A 19143-nucleotide genomic window follows, 5' to 3' on the forward strand; every position below is an offset into this window, starting at 1 on the left:
AGAAAGCCTTTCCCACTGTGAAACACAGCCATGCTTGAACTATAGAGACAGAAATGTTACAGTAGGCACATTAGCTTACGGAATTCCCTGATGGTCCCTTGGTTCGGACTCTGCACGTCCACTGCAGGGGCACGGGTTCAATCTAGGGTCAGGGAACTAAGATTCTGCAAGCTGTGTAGCTTGGCCAATAAGTAAATAAGAAATAAACATGTTAGATTAAAGGATGTGTATGTATTTTTGGAGTCTCCAAGAGTCGGATATAATTTAATGACTGGACAACAACAACAGTGTGTATTTGTGAGATCTCTGTCTCAGAGCAAACTAAATCATCAGTGTGTCTTACCTTTAAGAGAGGAGTTTCGGTGGAAGAGGTTGGTGTCCAAATGGCAGGAATAGCCCTACTGAGCTCCTGGGCTACCAGGTGAACTTGGCCAAGTGGATTTTCTTTGTAATCTAAGAGCAGCCCAGTTGGAAAACCAGGCACAGCACAAGAGCTTTTTTCTGAAAAACAAATCTCATAACCGAGCCAGGCTTTGTCCCTGGGTGGAAAAATTGCCACAAAATGAGAGGCAGGAAGAAGCATCCTTTTCTAACTGCCAGAGCGATTCCAGGGCTATGTGAAAATGTGCCAGAAGGCAACGCAATTAGCAAATCCTGACACCAGTGGCTGCTTCTCTCCTGGGCAATGTCTTTGTTGGAGCCAACATCTGCCGGCTTACCTTGCCCAGCCAGGATGGGGGCTGCACCAGCCCTGCTGCCCACACACTCCATGCCAGGCGACTTGGCAGAGTCAGGCCCCTCGAGGGCTGTGTGGCCTGGCCGTCTTGAGAAAGGGCCCAGCCTAAAGGTCCCAGGTGGCCCCACAAGCAATGCTGCTACTGCCAACAGAACCCCTTGCCTGTAAATACTGACCACAGCTCAGAAGACAAGATAAGTACTATAAATAAGATTGAAATGGACACGGAGCATATTAGAATGTCTTTTCTGCAAGGCACCTGCAAAATGTGTTTGTTCAACAAAACTAATAATATTAGCTAGCACTGACTGAGCAGGGGGATTAGGTGCAGTTTCTCTTCTAAGTGCTTTGGGCACTTTATCTCCATCAACCGTACAACACAGAGAGGAAGGTGGGGCCACACACTCCATTCTCCAGACTGAGAAAACTGAAGCTCAGAGAGGCTAACTTCACCCCAATACTGGTAAGCAGCAGAGCTCAGGTAGAGTTAGAATTAGTCCCAACCCGGAAGGGCTTCCCAGGTGGCACTAGTGGTAAAGAACCCTTCTGCCAGTATAGGGGACATAAGAAATGTGGGTTCAATCCCTGGATCAGGAAGATCCTGGGGAGGAAGGCATGGCAACCCACTCCAGTATTCTTGCCTGGAGAATCCCATGGACAGAGGAGCCCGCCAGGCTACAGTCCATAGGGTCGCACAGAGTCAGACATGACTGAAGTGACTCAGCACACACATGCATGCACGCCAACCTAGAAGACTCCTATTCCACACTGCCTTCCCCTAGTTCCGTCCTTGGTGAAGTAAATCCTGAAACACACACCCCAGGGAGTCAGCCCCCTTTAAAAGGAAGACAAAAATGCACATCTGCCTATTTCATACATTTTTGTGACTTTATATTCACATGCATGACTCGTAGCAGTGTGACTACCTATTCACACGCATGACTAGTAGCAGTGTGACTACCTATTCACACTCATGATTAGTAACAGCACAATTTTCTAGGGGGTTATGAATCTAGATTGGAGCTCTGGCCAAAAAATCAATTTCAAGAAAAAGTAAATTTGGAAATTTTAAGCAAGAATCAGTGTGTCCTTTTTTCCCCCCTCTGTGTCTCAATTTTAGCTCTAAAGCCAGAGGGCAGGACAACAGAATGTCTGAGGTCCCTTCCAATTCCAAAATGCTCTGATTCCTCAGAAAACCTGCACCATGGGTACGCTGAGAGCAAAGGGAACACAACCAACCCTAGTGCATGGGCATGATGTATCAATATCGTGTCCATTACTCTCCGGCCTTCTGCCCTCAAATGGCCTCTTTCTTCTGTTCCATCTGTCCAAATTCTCTCAAACAGCATAATTCCTATTCTTGTGCCATCTGCTACTTGAGGCCTTCTGTGAGCCACTGAGCTAGAGGTGGCTCCTATACCTCAAAACAGTATGCACTCCCCCAGCGAATTACTGTCTATTCTGTGCTGTCTTGCAGCACAACAAGATAGAGAATTGTATGCTAGCCCCACCTGGACTGTCCTGCAGGCGTGAGCCAAGCAGATGTGTAGGGGGTGATTGTGGCTGGGGTGGGGAAGGAGGGCATGGCATGATGAAGTTCCATGCAAGGGCTCATGGAGTGGAGAAGGGAAAGGTGTTTGGTAGGTGCTGAGTGTGAGGTTTTGGGGAGAAGGACACAAAACTGAAAGTAAGAATTGTTAGGAATTATTAGAGCCAATTGTATTCCTATACCTTAACATTAAAAAAATAATTTTATTTATCTATTCATTTATTGTTGGCTGTGCTGGGTCTTTGTTGCTTCGTGGGCTTTTCTCTAGTTGTGGTGAGCGAGGGCAACTCTCCTTCGTAGCGGGCTTCTTCTGTGGTGGAGCACAGGCTCTAGGTGGATGGGCTCCAGTAGTTGGGGCACGGGGCTTGGAAGTTGCAGCTCCAGGGCTCTAGAGCACAGTAGCAGGAGTTGTGGCCCATAGGCTTTGTTGCTCTGGGGCAGGAGGGATCTTCCTGGACCAGGGATTGAACCCATGTCTCTTTCATTGGCAGGTGGTTTCTTTAACACTGAGACACCAGGAAAGCCTTAGAAGCTCTAGATTTATCTCAAGTATGGCCTTTCTGAAGCCTCCGCAGATACTATAGCCAAGTAGAACCATCCACTCACTCCAGGGCCTGAACTGTAGACAGGTTAGATATGAACCATGGATGGATGCTATAGACTTTTCCATCCATTGATTTATTTACATATCTGTGCCCTCCACTGCATGGTGAGCAACTGGAGAGTTGAGACCATACTAGAATCCTTTTTAACGTCCAGGGCTTGGTAAGTGTCGAATTAGCAAAAGTGACAATTTTCAAGGCACCAAGTGCAGAATTTTGTGTATGATTAATCATTAGTAATATATAAGAATTAGTCATTGTTTACTATTTACCAGAGAGAATGCCGATTCTTTCAATGGAATATTAGATTTAATCTGTTTGATAACTCTATAAATAACCATATAACATAGGTGGCTCAATGATAAAGAACCTGCCTGCAATTCAGGAGACATAGCAGGAACCATGTGTTTGATTTCTGGGTCAGGAAGATCTCCAGGGAAAGAAGTGGCAACCCACTCCAGTATTCTTGCCTGGAAAATCCCACAGACAGCCCATGGGATGACCAAACAGTCAGACACGACTTAGCGGCACAACAGCAGCTGCTATTACTAGCATTTTACTTATGAGAAAAAATGAAGCTTAAGAGGAAAGAAGTCACTAGCTCAAGTCTCTACTACCAGAAAGACTGAAGGCAGGAGGAGAAGGGGACGACAGAGGATGAGATGGCTGGATGGCATCACCGACTTGATGGAAAAGAGTTTGAGCAAGCTCCAGGAGTTGGTGATGGACAGGGAAACCCGGCGTGCTGCAGTCCATGAGGTCTCAAAAGCTCAGACACGACTGAGCAAGTGAACTGAACTGAATTACTACTAGCAACTGGATGAGCCAGGGATCAAAACTAAACTGAACTTGCGTGTTCAGCTTTAATATTGCATCAAGATGGAAAAAGGTGAAGAAGGAAACAAATTATCTACAAAATGGGAACAGGGGTCAGGTATTAATGTGGTATAATAATGAAGTAACATATCTAAATTTTAAATAAGCATGTATCACCTTATCCTACTTGATAAGTTTTGATTATGCATCCTGTGATTATTATATGTGGTATTATTATCCCTTTTCAGGTAGCTACAATTGCTTCAATACAGATAACCAACTCAAAGACATTTTTGTGTACTGAAAGAAAGGAAATCGCTCAGTCATGTCCAACTCTTTGTGACCCCATGGACTGTAGCTTACCAGGCTCCTCTGTCCATGGGATTTTCCAGGCAAGAGTACTGGAGTGGGTTGCCATTTCCTTCTCCAAAGGATCTTTCCGACATAGGGATCTCCCACATTGCAGGCAGACGCTTTACCATCTGAGCCACCATAGTTTGGCTTCCCTGGTGGCTCAGACGGTAAAGCGTCTGCCTGCAATATGGGAGATCCCTATGTCGGAAAGATCCTTTGGAGGAGGAAATGGCAACCCACTCCAGTACCCTTGCCTGGAAGATCCCATGGACAGAGGAGACTGGTATGCTACAGTCCATGGGGTCGCAAAGAGTCGGATATGACTGAGCAACTCCACTTGTGCACAAAAAGACCCCAGCAAATACTTGGCTAGTTGACTCACAGGTTGAGAGCTTAAATGGAATTTATGGTAGAAGAGAAGAAAATACTATAGGTGGCTCCCTCCACATCTGCTAGCCACCTCTTTCCAGTAGTCTTTCTTCTGTGCTACAGAGACTGGAAAACTAAAAGTGGTACTTCCTAGATTCCCTAGGACCTAAGGTTTTGGATATAATTTTGGTTTTGCATTCAGATTCACCTGGCAGCACTTGAATCAGACCCAAGTTGGGCAGGCTAAGTTGTAACATAGAAGGCATTGTGTTGTTGGTATTGATTGACCTTGCAGTCTCAATATGACCTTGGAACCAAGAGTTCCAGCAGTGCCTTCCTGGCCTTCAGCATCCTTCCTGTGATACAGGCAGTAGTCCCTTTGGTAGCCAATTCTATAGTGTTATTCTAGAAATCAGCCTTGGAAGTTAATTCTACAGCATGCTCCTCTTATTCCTCTAATAATTCCTTGCATTAAATCTCTCAAAAATTATTAAAGAAGTCCTGTCATCTATAGCTAAGATGTGATGGATACAATATTTGGTACCAGAAATGGTTATCAGCATTGGATTCCCAAGGATGAAAATCTAAGGTAGATTATGTGACCTGGCTAAAATGAAGGTAGTGAAGCCCTGGCTACCTTTGAGACTAGAACACTAGTAACCTATGTGGTAAAACAGTATTTAAATGGCCACATGTGGTCATCTGGAATGAAGCATCTGTTGGAGGCACAGTTTTGGCAAACAGAGCGGCAACTGATTTTGTTCTGCTGACACCAGGTACCTGGCATCTGACGAAGGTTAGTAAACTAAGATAGTGAATGGAGGAAAATGGGCCTGACTTACCTCCTTCTTCCAACAGGCAGCATATTTGAGCATCCACATGACTTTTCCCCTGAACAGTGTTTGACACTTATCTGAAATTGGTGGAGGTGCCATGACAAATGCCCTATCATTCTTCCAAATGAAATTATTACAGTTTTGGATAGGTGAGTATGTATGTGTTTATACGGACAAGTGAGGAAGAATTATTCCCTAAAAATAACTAAAATTCACTTTTAGGGTAAACAAAACTGGCTTTATGGTCTTTATGGATATGCTAGTGCATTTCAGTGTTTTTCCACAAGTTGTCCAGCTCCAAATTTTAGGAATGCCAATCTGTCAAAAGCCCTGGAGATTGTCCGCTCTCTCCACTTTACCCCATCTCAGGCTGCTTGACAAGTCACTAGTTGAGAACTTGTACCGGTCTTGTTGGCCACAACAATGACGAGCCCCCCAAATTCCTCCCTCACAATTTGGTATTATGTTGACTAAAATATGCACAATTTGGAATTGTGTTGATTAAAATATGCACTGAAGTTTTCTATTTCTGGTGCCAGGGAATATTGTTTACACAAGAACAAATTGAATCTCTGCCACACAGTAATTGCCCGGCGCCCCCAAAGTTGATGTGTTTGACTATGCAGCAGAGATTAAGCTTCTCCAAGGACCAACTCTCAGCATATTTAGAAAACTTAATTTTATATTCTTACTTACAAGGTTTTTTCCCTTTCTTGAATTACTTATTAAAAAATAAAAGTACTGTAACCATTTTTCTTTTGATAAAACTCAGGCAGCCACAGCCTGGTCTTCCCTTGGGTCCTCAACAAAGTGGTTTTATCTCTTCACTTCCTGGTCACAGACCACTCAGAGATCAAGGCTTCTGCAGCCCCTTCTGTCTTTCATGGAGAAGAGGAAAGAGAAGCTGGGCTGCTGAATATGTAAATCCTCCCTGGCAGACAGCCTTTGTTGTCTGATCATGGTGTGGGGAGGCTGAACTCTAACCCCAGAATCCACAAAAGCTCAGAAGGAGGCTCTGTGAGGTGTTCATGGAGGGAATAGTGAAGGTTAAAGAAGAAAGCTAAAAGGAATCTCAGTGAAAAGGACTTGACTACACTGGTTTTTTTTTTTTTTCCTTCAGTTCACAGTATAAAATGGTAGCACGACGTTGAAAGAAAAGAAAGGCATGTCCCTGGCAATATCAATCCTGATGAAAGCTTGTCTCTAAACTGTTTGGGCACTTGGGGTTCCTCAACCAGACCATGCAAGCTGGAGAAGGTGATCTGACCAGAGACCCAGACAATGTCAGCTGTGATGCTTAGCAACACTGACTTCAAGATCCAGGGGGCATCCAAGCCAGTTAAAGCGAATAGTGATGAGTTCCAATGTACCATGGAGTGGCATCTGAAATAAGAACTTTGCTAACTTGATTCCCAGGGCTTTCCTCATGGCTCAGTGGTAAAGAACATGCCTACCAATACAGGAGAAATGGGTTCAATCCCTGGGTCAGGAAGATCCCCTGGAATAGGAAATGGCAACCCACTCCAGTATTCTTGCCTGGAACATACCACGCACAGAGGAACCTTGTAGGCGATAGTCCATGGATCACAAAAGTGTCAGATATGACTTAGTGAGTAACCAACAACCTTGATTCCCATAGCTGGGAGTCTTTCTTTTTCTTCTTTTCTGTTTCCCTCATTCTATCTTGCTTTCTGATTGACTTTTCAGTCCCCCCACCGACACACACATCCTAGTAGTAGAGCTTGATTCCCATCTGTCTTCATTCACTGTAGCCCCCTTGATGGGCTTCTGAAGAGCTGCCTGTCCATGTCTGTCTGTCTCACCATTGTATGTGCCTCCATGTAACAGCTGAGTCTGCTCTAATCCAGGCTGGCTGGAATTTGATGGTTTCTACCTAAATGACTCCAAGTATTGCTTCTTCCTGAGAGTTCTGCTGTGGGTCCCACTCACCAGATTTGACTCCTAAATAATGATGTTGGCCCCCATCAAACTTTGAATGTGCTATAGCTTTCCCTGAGATGAAATTGTTTCACTTATCAAACATTCCTTGGTCTTGGGAGCTGGGGTCCAGAGAAGAATAAGGTCATGACCCCTACTTTTGAGGAACTCAGACTCTGCTCCAACTGAGGGGCATAGATATAATCAGTACTTTAAAATAATCAGGTGTTATAAAAAATGAGTTGAGGGATATCTTTTATTCTTTGGGCTGTTAAATAAATACTAAATATCACAGATTGGGTAGCTTATAAACAACAGAAATGTATTTCTTCTAGCTCTAGAGGCTGGAAGTATCAAGGTGCCAGCATGGGCTGGTGAGGGCCACATGGTGGAGGGAGCAAGGGAACTCTCTTGGGCCTCTTCTATAAGTCATTAATCTCATTCATTAGAGCTCTGCCCTCATGTTCCAATCACTTCCCAATGGCCCTTCTTCTAATAGCCTCATCACATCACGGTCAGAATTTCATGCTAAGGAGATGGGAGCCTACGAGTGACTCTAAGGCAGAGTGGACAAGTTATAACCCATGGGCCAAATCTACAGGCTGCCTGTTTTTACAAATGCAGGTTTATTGAATATAGCCATGACCGTTCATGTACTTCCTGTGTCAGGCTCTTCATTAGTCTTGCAAGGTTGGAGTTGAGTAGCTTCAACAGAGGCTATCTGGCCTAGTAAAAGTCTAAAACATATACTGTCTGACTCTTTATAGAAAGAGTTTTCAGACCCTTGCTTTAAGCCAAGGAATAATATGGTCAGATGGACACTTTAGAAAGATTGTTCTAAAAGCTGTGTGCAGCTCTGTATAAGATCTCATTTGGAAACAAAAAAATATGGGGTTTCTAGGAGACTTTAAACCTCCAGACTGTTTCACAAAACCCAAATCTTTCAGTCTTGTGTAGTATTATTATGATTTTCTCACTTCCCTCCAATTTACTATCATGTTTATAAATTGGCCTCTTGTACTCGTTCGCTAAGTCATGTCTGACTCTTTGTGACCCCATGGACTGTAGCCTGCCAGGCTCCTTTGTCCATGGGATTCCCCAGGCAATAGTACTGGAGTGGGTTGCTATTTCCTTCTCCAGGACATTGGTCTCTAAGTCAGACCAAATTCCTTTAGGACCAGGAATTTTAGCATTTTAATTCTTTTGTCTTTGTATCCCTGGTGCCTATGTCACTGCCTCCCACCTCTGGCTTAATAATTGAATTTAAAGGAAAGGGTGAATTACTGTCCAATGCACATGGAACCACTATCGTCCTGTTTACCTGCTCTGAGTGTGTCCTTAGCCTGGTGCCCGTTTGCAGGTGGGAACCCTGAGAGGTGATGATCTGGTCTCTTGCCGTGCCTGGAGCCCTCAGAAAGACTCTGGCTTGAGAAGGTTTTTTTTTTTTTTTTTTTTTTTTTTTTAAATTGCCCTTTTTTTTTCCTTTTTTTTTTATTGGGGGAAAATTGCTTTACAATATTTTGTTGATCTCTACCAAACATCAACATGAATCAGCCACAGGTATACATATGTCCCTTCCTTCCTGAATCCTCCCTCCCCATCTTCCAACCCATCCCACTTCTCTAAGTTATCACAGATCTCTGAGTTGAGCTCCCTGTATTATACAGCAAATACCCACTTGCTATCTATTTTTACATATGGTAATGTACTTGTTTCCATGCTGTTCTCTCAATTTGTCCCACCCTTTCCTTCCCCCAGTGTCCACAATGTCTTTTCTATGTCTGTGTCTCCATTGCTGCCGTGCAAATAGGCTCATCAGTACCATCTTTCTAGATTTATGTCTGTGTTTCTTTTGCCTTTAGGTACCTGGAGAAGATCTACTTTGAGGTTCTTTCCAGGCTGTGTCGCCAGGTAGGCATCTTCTTGGCTGAGGTCCTAGGGGGAAGAAAGCAAAGCAAGGGTTGGATTTACTCCTGGCCACCAGGAGTCCTTTGTGAGGCCAATCGGCATTTGCAAATGAAGATTAAGAACCAGGCAAACAACCCAGCAAATAATACCTGCAAAGCTGGCCTAATCTTAATGAAATCTGCAACATATATTTATATAAATCAGAATGACTCTTGCTTGCTTTCCCTGTAATTTGCTCAGATGGGTTTGGAATGACACAGTCAATTGTTTAGCCACTGACTTTGCCCTATTTTGAAGAGTCCCTCAGCAGCCCATGCCATGCTTGCAATGACATCCAGCTGGCCCTGTGGGAAAGCAAGCCTGCTGAAAATGCATCACTTTCTGAAATCATCATTTCCTGAAATTCTCTCAGGAAAGCCAGGAATTGTCTTTCAATCTCAATCTCAAAGAGGATGCAGTGGGGGAAATGTGGGTGTGATGACTCTTACTGGGGTCCCGTTAGCAGTAATTTCCCTCCATCTCATACCAATTCTCCATCCTCATGTCCTCAGAGATTTCAGGGTTCCCAGAATGGAGCTCTTCAGCACCCACTGCTGTCATTATGACTCAGCTTGCCAATCCAGGCACGAAGAAGCCAGAACAAGCAGATCACAATAAGACACGGAAGCAGGATGCTGGTGGTATGACCTCACATCCTCCATCTGATTCACTACTTCCCCTGATGCCCCATACCTGTCATGCCCCTCCTGCGTCCTCCTTCTTATCTTCAATTCAGTGGTTCTCCAAATGTGTTCTGAGGATGCCTGCATGCTAAGTCACTTCAGTTGTATCTGACTCTTTGTGATCCCATGGACTGTAGCCTACCAGGCTCCTCTGTCCATGGAATTCACCAGGCAAGAATACTGGAGTGGATTGTCATGACCTCCTCCAGGGGATCTTCCCAACCCAGGGATTGAACCTACGTCTCTTATGTCTCCTGCATTGCAGGCAGGTTCTTTACCACTAGCGTGACCTTATCTGCATCAAAACCAACTCAGGTGTTTGTTTCAAGATTTTCTAAATCTCTTGGGCTGTAGCCCCAGAATGTGCTTTTTAAACAGACTCTGTGAAGGGATTCTTTTGCTCGTTCAAGTTTGGGAATGACTGAGTTTAACCTAGATATTGAGGGAACTTGGTTCTGTTACTGTAGTTCGGATCTGTCCTATTTTTAATTTGTCCAGTGCCCAAGACTCCTTCCTCCTACTGCTGTTGCTAAGTCACTTCAGTCATGTCCGACTCTGTGTGACCCTGTAGATGGCAGCCCACCAGGCTCCCCCGTCCCTGGGATTCTCCAGGCAAGAACACTGGAGTGGGTTGCCATTTCCTTCTCCAATGCGTGAAAGTGAAAAGTGAAAGTGAAGTCACTCAGTCATGTCCGACTCGTGGCGACTCCATGAACTGCAGCCTACCAGGCTCCTCCATCCATGGGATTTTCCAGGCAAGAGTACTGGAGTGGCTTGCCATTGCCTTCTCCGAGACTCCTTCCTATGATCCCCCAATTCTTTTTACCCAGGTCATTTCTGACTCTTTTATCTTATCCTTTATCTGTAAAGCCTTATATTTGCAGTTTTGTCCAGCTGAACCATTGTGTCTCCATCCCATTTTTTTAGGCCTCAGTTTAGATGTCACCTCCCCAGAGAAGTCTCCCCTGAATATTATTTTTAAAGTTCCTCCTCCAACTTGGTTCCTATCATATATTCTGCTTTTTTTCTTCAGAGCATGTAGCAGAGTCTGTAATCATGCTATTGTTCATTCATTTGTGTTTGTTGTGTTACATCCCATGGGAATGTAAGCTTTACAACATCAGGAACCTGTGTCATCTCATTCTCTACTGGGTCCCCAGAACCTAGTGTCAGCCCCGTGCCTGACACTTTATAGGTATTCAGTGAATGTTCACTAAATGTATGGACAATTGATGGAATCAAGGAAGATGGAAGATTTCAACAGAAGTCCAGTGATTCAAGTCATTTTGAGCAAATGGCCTGGTGGTCTTCGATGATGGGTAGAGGGAGAGGTGCAGTGTCTCACTCTGGCATTCAGGGCTCCTCTCCATGTGGCCGTAATCCATGTGTTTGGTCCCCAGGTCTCATTAGACCCTACGAGTATCCCATCCTCTGTTTAGCACTCCCTATTCCTGAGCCACTCCCATTGTATTCCTACCTCTAATACATTTCCTCAACAGTTCCCTTTGCTAAGAATTCCTGCCTTCCCATTGTGGCCTTATAAGTCTATAAAAGTGCTGTGTATAAGACTCAACAAATGAAGAAATATTTAGCGAGTGACTTGTAGGTGCCTGTGAAAAAGTGAAAGTGAAATTTGCTCAGTCGTGTCCAACTCTTTGGGACTCCATGGATTGTAGCCTGCCAGGCTCCTCTGTCCATGGAATTCTCCAGGTAGCAGTACTGGAGTGGGTAGCTATTCTCTTCTCCAGTGGATCTTCTTGCCCCAGGGATCAAACCCAGGTCTTATGCATTGCAGGCAGATTCTCTACCGTATGAGCCACCAGGGAAGCCCTGGCACTGGGGCTCACAGGGCTGGAAAAGCTGCCAGGATGTCTCTGTGTGAACTCAGAAAGGTACTTCCCCACCGGGTCTCCTTGACTCATTTGCCTCTGTCCAAGGTGTTTGTGTCGCTACAGGCTTCTCTGGCCCTGAGATTACTCTGACATTTATAGTGGAACTGTAGGCATTGGGTTAGGTCAGAGGAGAGAAAGAATATCTGGGGCAGATTCTGCATCTCCTCAAATGCTGCCACATAGAAAACCACTCTTTGATCAGCTCTTGTCTTCTCTCACCTCAGTGCCTCCCAGACAGCCAGGCCACATGTAACATTGGGCAGAAATCAATGCAGCCCATTTCTAAAAAACAAACAAAACAGTCCCAGTGTCACGTTGAGGGTGATAATAGCTTAGCAGCACCTTTGGTTCAGAGGAGCCCTTAAATTTTGGGTTCCCCTGAGCACTTCCAGGAAAAGAGGTTCCCAAACCAGGTTGAACCTGCTCCAACCTGAGACTCAAGTCCCCTCCCTATAGGATGAAGAGGTTGTCTGAATATGAAGCTGCAAAGAGGTTCATGGTTACAAGTATTCTGCCCTGCCAGCATCCCACCTGCTCCAGCTGGTGCCCCCCTATTGGAACAAAAGGCAATAGAATGAACTTTAATTTACCTTACAGCCACATCTTTTCGAGATGCATCTGAGGTGAGTGAGAAAAGACCTCTGTGGACCTACTCCCAACAAAATGGCATGCAAGGGCTTTGAGGATAGACAGACCTGGGTTTGAAACCTGAGCCCTCCTTCTATTGCCTACAGAACCTTAATCCTGTTGCCTAAAGTCCTAGTTTCATCTTTTGTCAAAGGAACTATTGGAAGAATCACTAGCAACCATATGAAGCACCCGGCAACATTCAGGGGACATCGTAGGTGATCAGTAAATTATGTTTCTTTTCTTTTTGTCTGTTAGTCTGGTCTTTGCTCTGAGCCTACATGGTCATCTTTTTTCTTGCTTGCTTGTTTTTTTTTTTTTTTTTTAATTGGAGGGCAACTGCTTTACAATGCCGTGCTAGTTTCTGCTGTACAACAGTGTAAATCTGTTTATGCTGTTGTTTAATTGCTAAGGAGTGTTCAACTTTTTGTGATCCCATGGAATGCAACATGCCAGGCTTCCCTGTTCTTTACTATCTTTCTGAGTTTGCTCAAACTCATGTCCATTGAATTGGTGATACTACCCAACTATCTGATCCTCTGTCTTCCCCTTCTCCTCCTGCCCTCAATCTTTCCCAGCATCAGCATCTTTACCAATGAGTCAGCTCTTTGCATCAGGTGGCCAAAGTATTGGAGCTTCAGCTTCAGCATCAGTCCTCTTAATGAATATTCAGTGTTGATTTCCTTTAGGATTGACTGGTTTGATCTCCATGCTGTTCAAGGGACTCTCAAGAGTCTTCTCCAGTACCACAATTCAAAAGCATCAATTCTTCAACACTTGGTCTTCTTTGACACTTCTTCGGCACTTCTCAGTCCCTATGGGCCAACTCTCACATCCATACATGATTATTGGAAAAACCATAGCTTTGACTATACAGACCTTTGTTGACAAAGTGACGTCTCTGCTTTTTAGTATGTTGTCTAGTTTGTCATAGCTTTTTCCCCCCAAGGAGTAAGTGTCTTTTAATTTCGTGGCTGCTGTCACCATCTGCAGTGATTTCGAAGCCCAAGAAAATAAAATCTGCCACTGTTTCCGCTTTTTCCCCATCAATTTGCCTTGAAGTAATGGGACCAGATGCCATGATCTTAGTTTTTTGAATGTTGAGTTTTAAGCCAGTTATAAGCCAGAATCAGCTGTAAGGTTACATGTATCCCCTCCCCCTCGAACATTCCTCGCAACCTCTATCCCAACCCTCTCTAGATCTTCACGGAGCACCAAATTGAGCTCCTGGTGTTATCCAGCAGCTTTCTACCAGCTATTTTACATACGATAGTGTAGATATGTCAGTGCTACTCTCTCAATTTGTATGGTCATCTTTGAATATACAATTCCTTAAACATGCCCTGCCTCCCAACCCATTTTTCAGCACAGGTGTTTGGTGGGAGGTATAAAGCTCTGTGTCTCCCACAGGCCAAATTCACCCAGCCAGCCTTCTGACTCACAAGGCTGACAGTGTATATCCTTCTGGCACCAAGCTTATCAAAGTCAACCACAATTGTTTAAACTTCCCTCCCAAGATGGAGAGTTATTTCTGGACCTGCAGATTGCATTTGTTTCTATATCCCTATCACCAGGCAAAGCACCTAGTATCTAATAAGTGTTCTGATTTCCTGTGGCCCAGGGATTTGAAACAACACCCTAGGTGAGCGGAAGACACAGTGAAGGCAGGAGATTCACCAGCTGATGGTGTGGCATAGAAGTCAAGAGGGACACATAGCTCTATTTGTTACAGAAATCCAATACATAACAACAGCACTTCACAGGGAAGAAATGGCTTTTTTATTCTCTACACACTCATTCATGCAGCAAATATTTACTGGACATCAATACTGCATGAGATGCTGTGAGGCAGAACTAGAAATGAACTTTGAATCCAGCCTTCTTCAAATCAACCCAGTTCAATTTGGAAAGAATGCATGAGGTTGGCCTGAAACGAGAGTAACTATCAAACCACAGGCTGACTCTTTTCCTTCAAGGAGTCCCAAGTCTGGTTGGAGAGACAAGATGAAAAACAAGGAGTAATTTTGTGTTTAAGATATTAGCCGCATTATCTGTCATTGTAGTGCAAATATTTTGTCAGTGTGCTATTTGCTTTTTATTTTGTTTGTGTGGATGTGAACTTGGAGAAACTTTCAGTGTGTGTGTGTAGTCAAGTCTGTCAATCATTTTCTTTCAGCCTCTTTGGGTATATAAGTCTGCCCATGAAGTTTCTGATTATTTCTGTGTTGGTGGGATTTATTTTTTTAATTTTTACTAACTGGCAATTATCATTTCTACGCAGTGAGACTCTATTAGAATCTGGAATAAGAAAAACCTTTTTTTCTTGTCATTATGCAAAGGATCATTATAAAATCAAACAGAATACATTGGAATTGAACAAAGAACCTAAGTCTATCTGGAAAGAGTGAAAATGTATTCCAAACCATCTAATTAAGAAAACAAGGAAATGTGTATTACTTTTAAGAATTATTTCCATGAAAAATGTCAAACTGAAAAAAAAACCGTTAGTCTCAGCTGTTTTGAAATTTAATTTCTGTAGACTAATTTCTTAAAGACTAACCATTTTAATCAATAAAGTATGGTTGCAAAAATGAGAACTTGTGTGAGGACTAAGGAGCATTCATGTCAGGACTACACCACCATAGGAGTAACTAAGAAAGGAATTAGATATGGAAATTACTGATGAATGAGATTCAAGACACATTTATTAAGATTATATTTATTAGAATATAACTTATTTAGCTGTTATAACAATGGTGAGGTCTGTGTTTTCATTCCTATTTTATCTTATTTATTTTTAAATGCTATTCTAAAGTATTTAATTTGTTTTGATATTATTAATTTTGTCTTTCTTTCATTATTTCCCATTTCTTTATCTCTTTTTATTTTAAAATTAATTTTTATTGGAGTACAGTTGCTTCACAATGGTGTGTTAGTTTCTACTGTACAGCAAGATGAATCAGCCATCCATATACATAGATCCCCTCCTTTTTGGACTTCCTTCCCATTTAGGTCACCATTCACCATGAGTGAATTAAGTGGAGTTCCCTGTACTGTATACAGTATGTTCCCATTAGTTATCTATTTTATGCATAGTTTCAATAGTATATATGTATCAATGCCAGTCTCCCAACTTCTCCCACTCTCCCCACGTCTGCTTTCCCCTTTGGTATCCACATATTTGTTCACTATGTCTTCGTCTCTATTTCTGCTTTACAAATAAGATCATCTGTACCATTTTTTCTAGATTCCACATATATGTGTTAATATACAGTATTTGTTTTTTTCTTTCTGACTTACTTTACTCTGTATGACTAAGACTCAGAGATGGCAAACTATTTCCTTAAGTTTAAAGGTAAACCTATAACTTTCAATAAAAGCGAAACTGGAGACTCTCCAGAAAGTTCCCTACATGGAGTCCAAGGACCCATTTACATTCTTGCTAGCTGCCTTATGCTGTTTCTCCTTTTAAGGGAAACAGATAAGACTGTTAAAATGGAGACCAGGCTTGAAAATCACCAAGACAAAATCATTTCAGCCATGTAAGCCTCATACTAAATTTAGCTTATTTCATGAACATAGGCTAAACCTAATAGGTTCTTTCTTACAAATGTCACTGATAATCATAAATAAAATTTGTCATCTTCCTAAACTAGTAGGATAATAAAGTTTAACCAATTCCCTGCTGTCTAGAAATTCCATTGTAATTACCAATCACTCTAAAGGATATTCATTAAAACAATTTTCTCATTTTTACTTTATAAGCTGTCCTGTGCCATCATGCCTCTGAGCTTCATACAAGTTTGAGATTTGAATACTCCCAGTTTGTGAACTATTGTTTTGTGCACAATAAACTCTTACTAGATACTATTTTATTGGTTTCAATTTTCACTGTTTATGGATTCAGTTTTTACTGTTTATGGGTTTTGGACATACAGACTTGTGGCTATTATCAATTATTTTTAAATAGGGAGCCCAGGTCTGGTTGCCATTTTCGGAGACACACCACCCCTTTGCCACATGGGAGAAAAGTGTTTGCAACATCCTGTTTAATACTCCTTTGTTTGCAAGTGTGCTTACTTGCCTGTTCTGTTGGTACCAACATCAAGAAGAAATGTGTGCCCCTTTGGAACTTAAATAAGAAAAAGGATGATTATGAATCGATTTCCCCATAAGGAGTGACTTGTCTCTCCAGGGAGTGGGTTATCTGTAAGCTATTCTCTGCTTCCTCCAGCAACTGGGTGAGCAATAGCTGCTCTGGGTCTCTGCCTTTCACACAGTTTAAGATTCCCCCCTTCACAAGATACCTGAGTAAGGATGGTTCACTGAACATGTATGTTTACCGCTGCTCCTTCCATCACTGGCTTTTGTTCTATGTTTTAAGGTATCAATCTATAAGACAAAGGGAATAGAAATGAATAACATTGTGGGGGGAACTGAGAGGCAGATGAACCTAAGAAAGCTAAACTGAAACTTTTGCAATGTGTCAGAGAGGTTCAGAACCAGGGTCAGGTACAAGCAAATATGGAGGTGAATGTGGGGCTGCAAATACAGGAGTGGTTGAAAGTCTGTGACAAAAGTTAATCCCATTCATTCCCCAACCCTGGCAGAAGACTGTTGTTTCCACTACGGAGATAATGAACCAAAATGGCTGATAAAATGAAAATGAAGAAGCTGTTTAACCTTTACAGTGATGAGTTGTTACCATATGCATTTCCAGACAGTAGATGATTGGCTAAAAGTGATGATCTTGTACCATTTTAGGAAAATGACTTCAGTTTTGTTTATGATTATCAGAAACATTTACAGGAAATAACCTAAGTTAGGTTTAGCTTGCATGCATGCTATGTTGCTTCAGTCATGTCTGACTGTGACCCTATGGACTGTAGCCCACCAGACTCCTCTGTCCATGGTATTTCCCAGGCAAGAATACTGGAGTGAGTTGCCATGTCCTCCTCCAGGGGATCCTCCCAACCCAGGGATCAAACCCTTGTCTCTTATACCTACCTGCATTGGCAGGTGGGTTCTTTACCACTAGCACCACCTGGGAAGCCCAGATCGAACTTAGGTTCATGAAATAAGCTAGATTTAGATCTGCTTCAATGGTTTAAGTGGATTTGTCTGGGAGATTTTCAAGCTTTGTCTCCATTTTATCAATATTTTATCAGAGCAATTCTGGCTTTAGGGGCTGTCTGACTGTATGGGGTCAAGTGGACTACTCCATAGTAAAGCTCCCCAGCTTATACTAGGTATAAGTCTTACCCAGCCCACAAAGGGTCCCCGATCATCTTACTCTTTTCTCTTAATGTGACTAGACAGCCAAATAGCCCCAGACATGTGAGGAAAACTTCCAGAGATAAAGATGCAAAAGAAAAGCAAAGAGATGAAAGAAAGAAAGAAATGAAATGAAAACAATAATTTGGAGAAAACAGAGACTCAGAACAGGACAGCTAAGAAAATTAAATGCTCAGGCTGATAAGGAAAGATACTGTATTCGTGTAACAAAAGCAAGATGCTATAAAAAGGAACCTTCAGAGAACCAAAAGAAACTCTTTAAAATTAAAAATGATAGTAGAAATGAAAAACTCAATAGCAAGTATGAAAGATTAATGTGGGTACATATCTCAGAATAAAGATCAAAAAGATAGATATGATAAACATTCCAGGGAGAGAGAAAGCAGAAGAGAGAAAACTATTTTTTTTAGAAAAATAACTTTTCTAAAATCTCAGGGCATGTGAGTTTCTAGCCCAAAATGTCCCCAAATGCCCAGTCTAATGGATAAAAAGGCTAACATGGAATTTCAGAACTCTAGACAAGAGCCTTAAAATTTCTAGAGAAAAAAAATAAAGTCACAATCAAAAGACCAAGTATCTGTATGGCATGAGATTGCACAACAATAGAAAAAAAGAAAAAAAGAAGAAAAAAAAAAGATAAAAGACAAGGAATTCTTTTGTAATTCTGAAGGGATTATAACAATGTTGAACAATCTTCAGTTCTATACTCAGCCCAAAGAATCAATTAAGTATGAACATAAAATACACTATTAAATTTTCAAACTTCTAAAGATTTATCTCCTCTGCAGTCTTTCTTGGAATTCCCAGGTGGCTCAGTGGTAAAGAATCTGCCTGCTAATGCAGGAGACGCAGTTTTGATCGCTGGGTCAGGAAGATCCCCTGGAGGAAGAAGTAGCAACCCACTCTAGTATTACCTGGGTAATCCAATGGACAGAGGAGCCTGGTGGGTTACAGTCCATGGGGTCACAAATGAGTCAGATATGACTGATCAGCTGAGCAAACACTTGCAAGCTTTCTCAGGAAGCTACTGGAGAAGGACTCTACCAAAATAAGGAAGTCATCTAAGAAAGAGAAGGTAAGGGCACTAAGAAACAGAAGAACAAACACAGGAGAGAGGAAAAGTGAATTCCAAGGTGATTGTGTTGGCCCCCGAGACTGAAATGACAGGACAGCAGGTCCAGAAAAGGTGTCTCTGGGGAGATGCGGCTGATAGAAATCCAAGGTATTTGAGTGTATTGAAGGGAGATTTAGATATGTGATAGGGCTTTGGAGATTTGTGATAGGAATAGAGAAAATTATGTAACTGAATGAAAAATAAATAGTTAACTCCAAGGTAAGGGGTGGGGCATACAACAAGAAAGGAAATTAAGACAAGAGTATGCCTCCTGGCTCAGCTATGAATGTGGTTACACAGTTATAGTAACATAATTACAGGATGAATTCTCATCTTCTAATAGTGAGGAGTCAATACAATATATGATGATCAAAACTAAGAGGTG

This window comes from Bubalus kerabau, chromosome 1 (genome assembly GCF_029407905.1).
Source record: "Bubalus kerabau isolate K-KA32 ecotype Philippines breed swamp buffalo chromosome 1, PCC_UOA_SB_1v2, whole genome shotgun sequence".
Taxonomy (NCBI): Eukaryota; Metazoa; Chordata; class Mammalia; order Artiodactyla; family Bovidae; genus Bubalus; species Bubalus kerabau.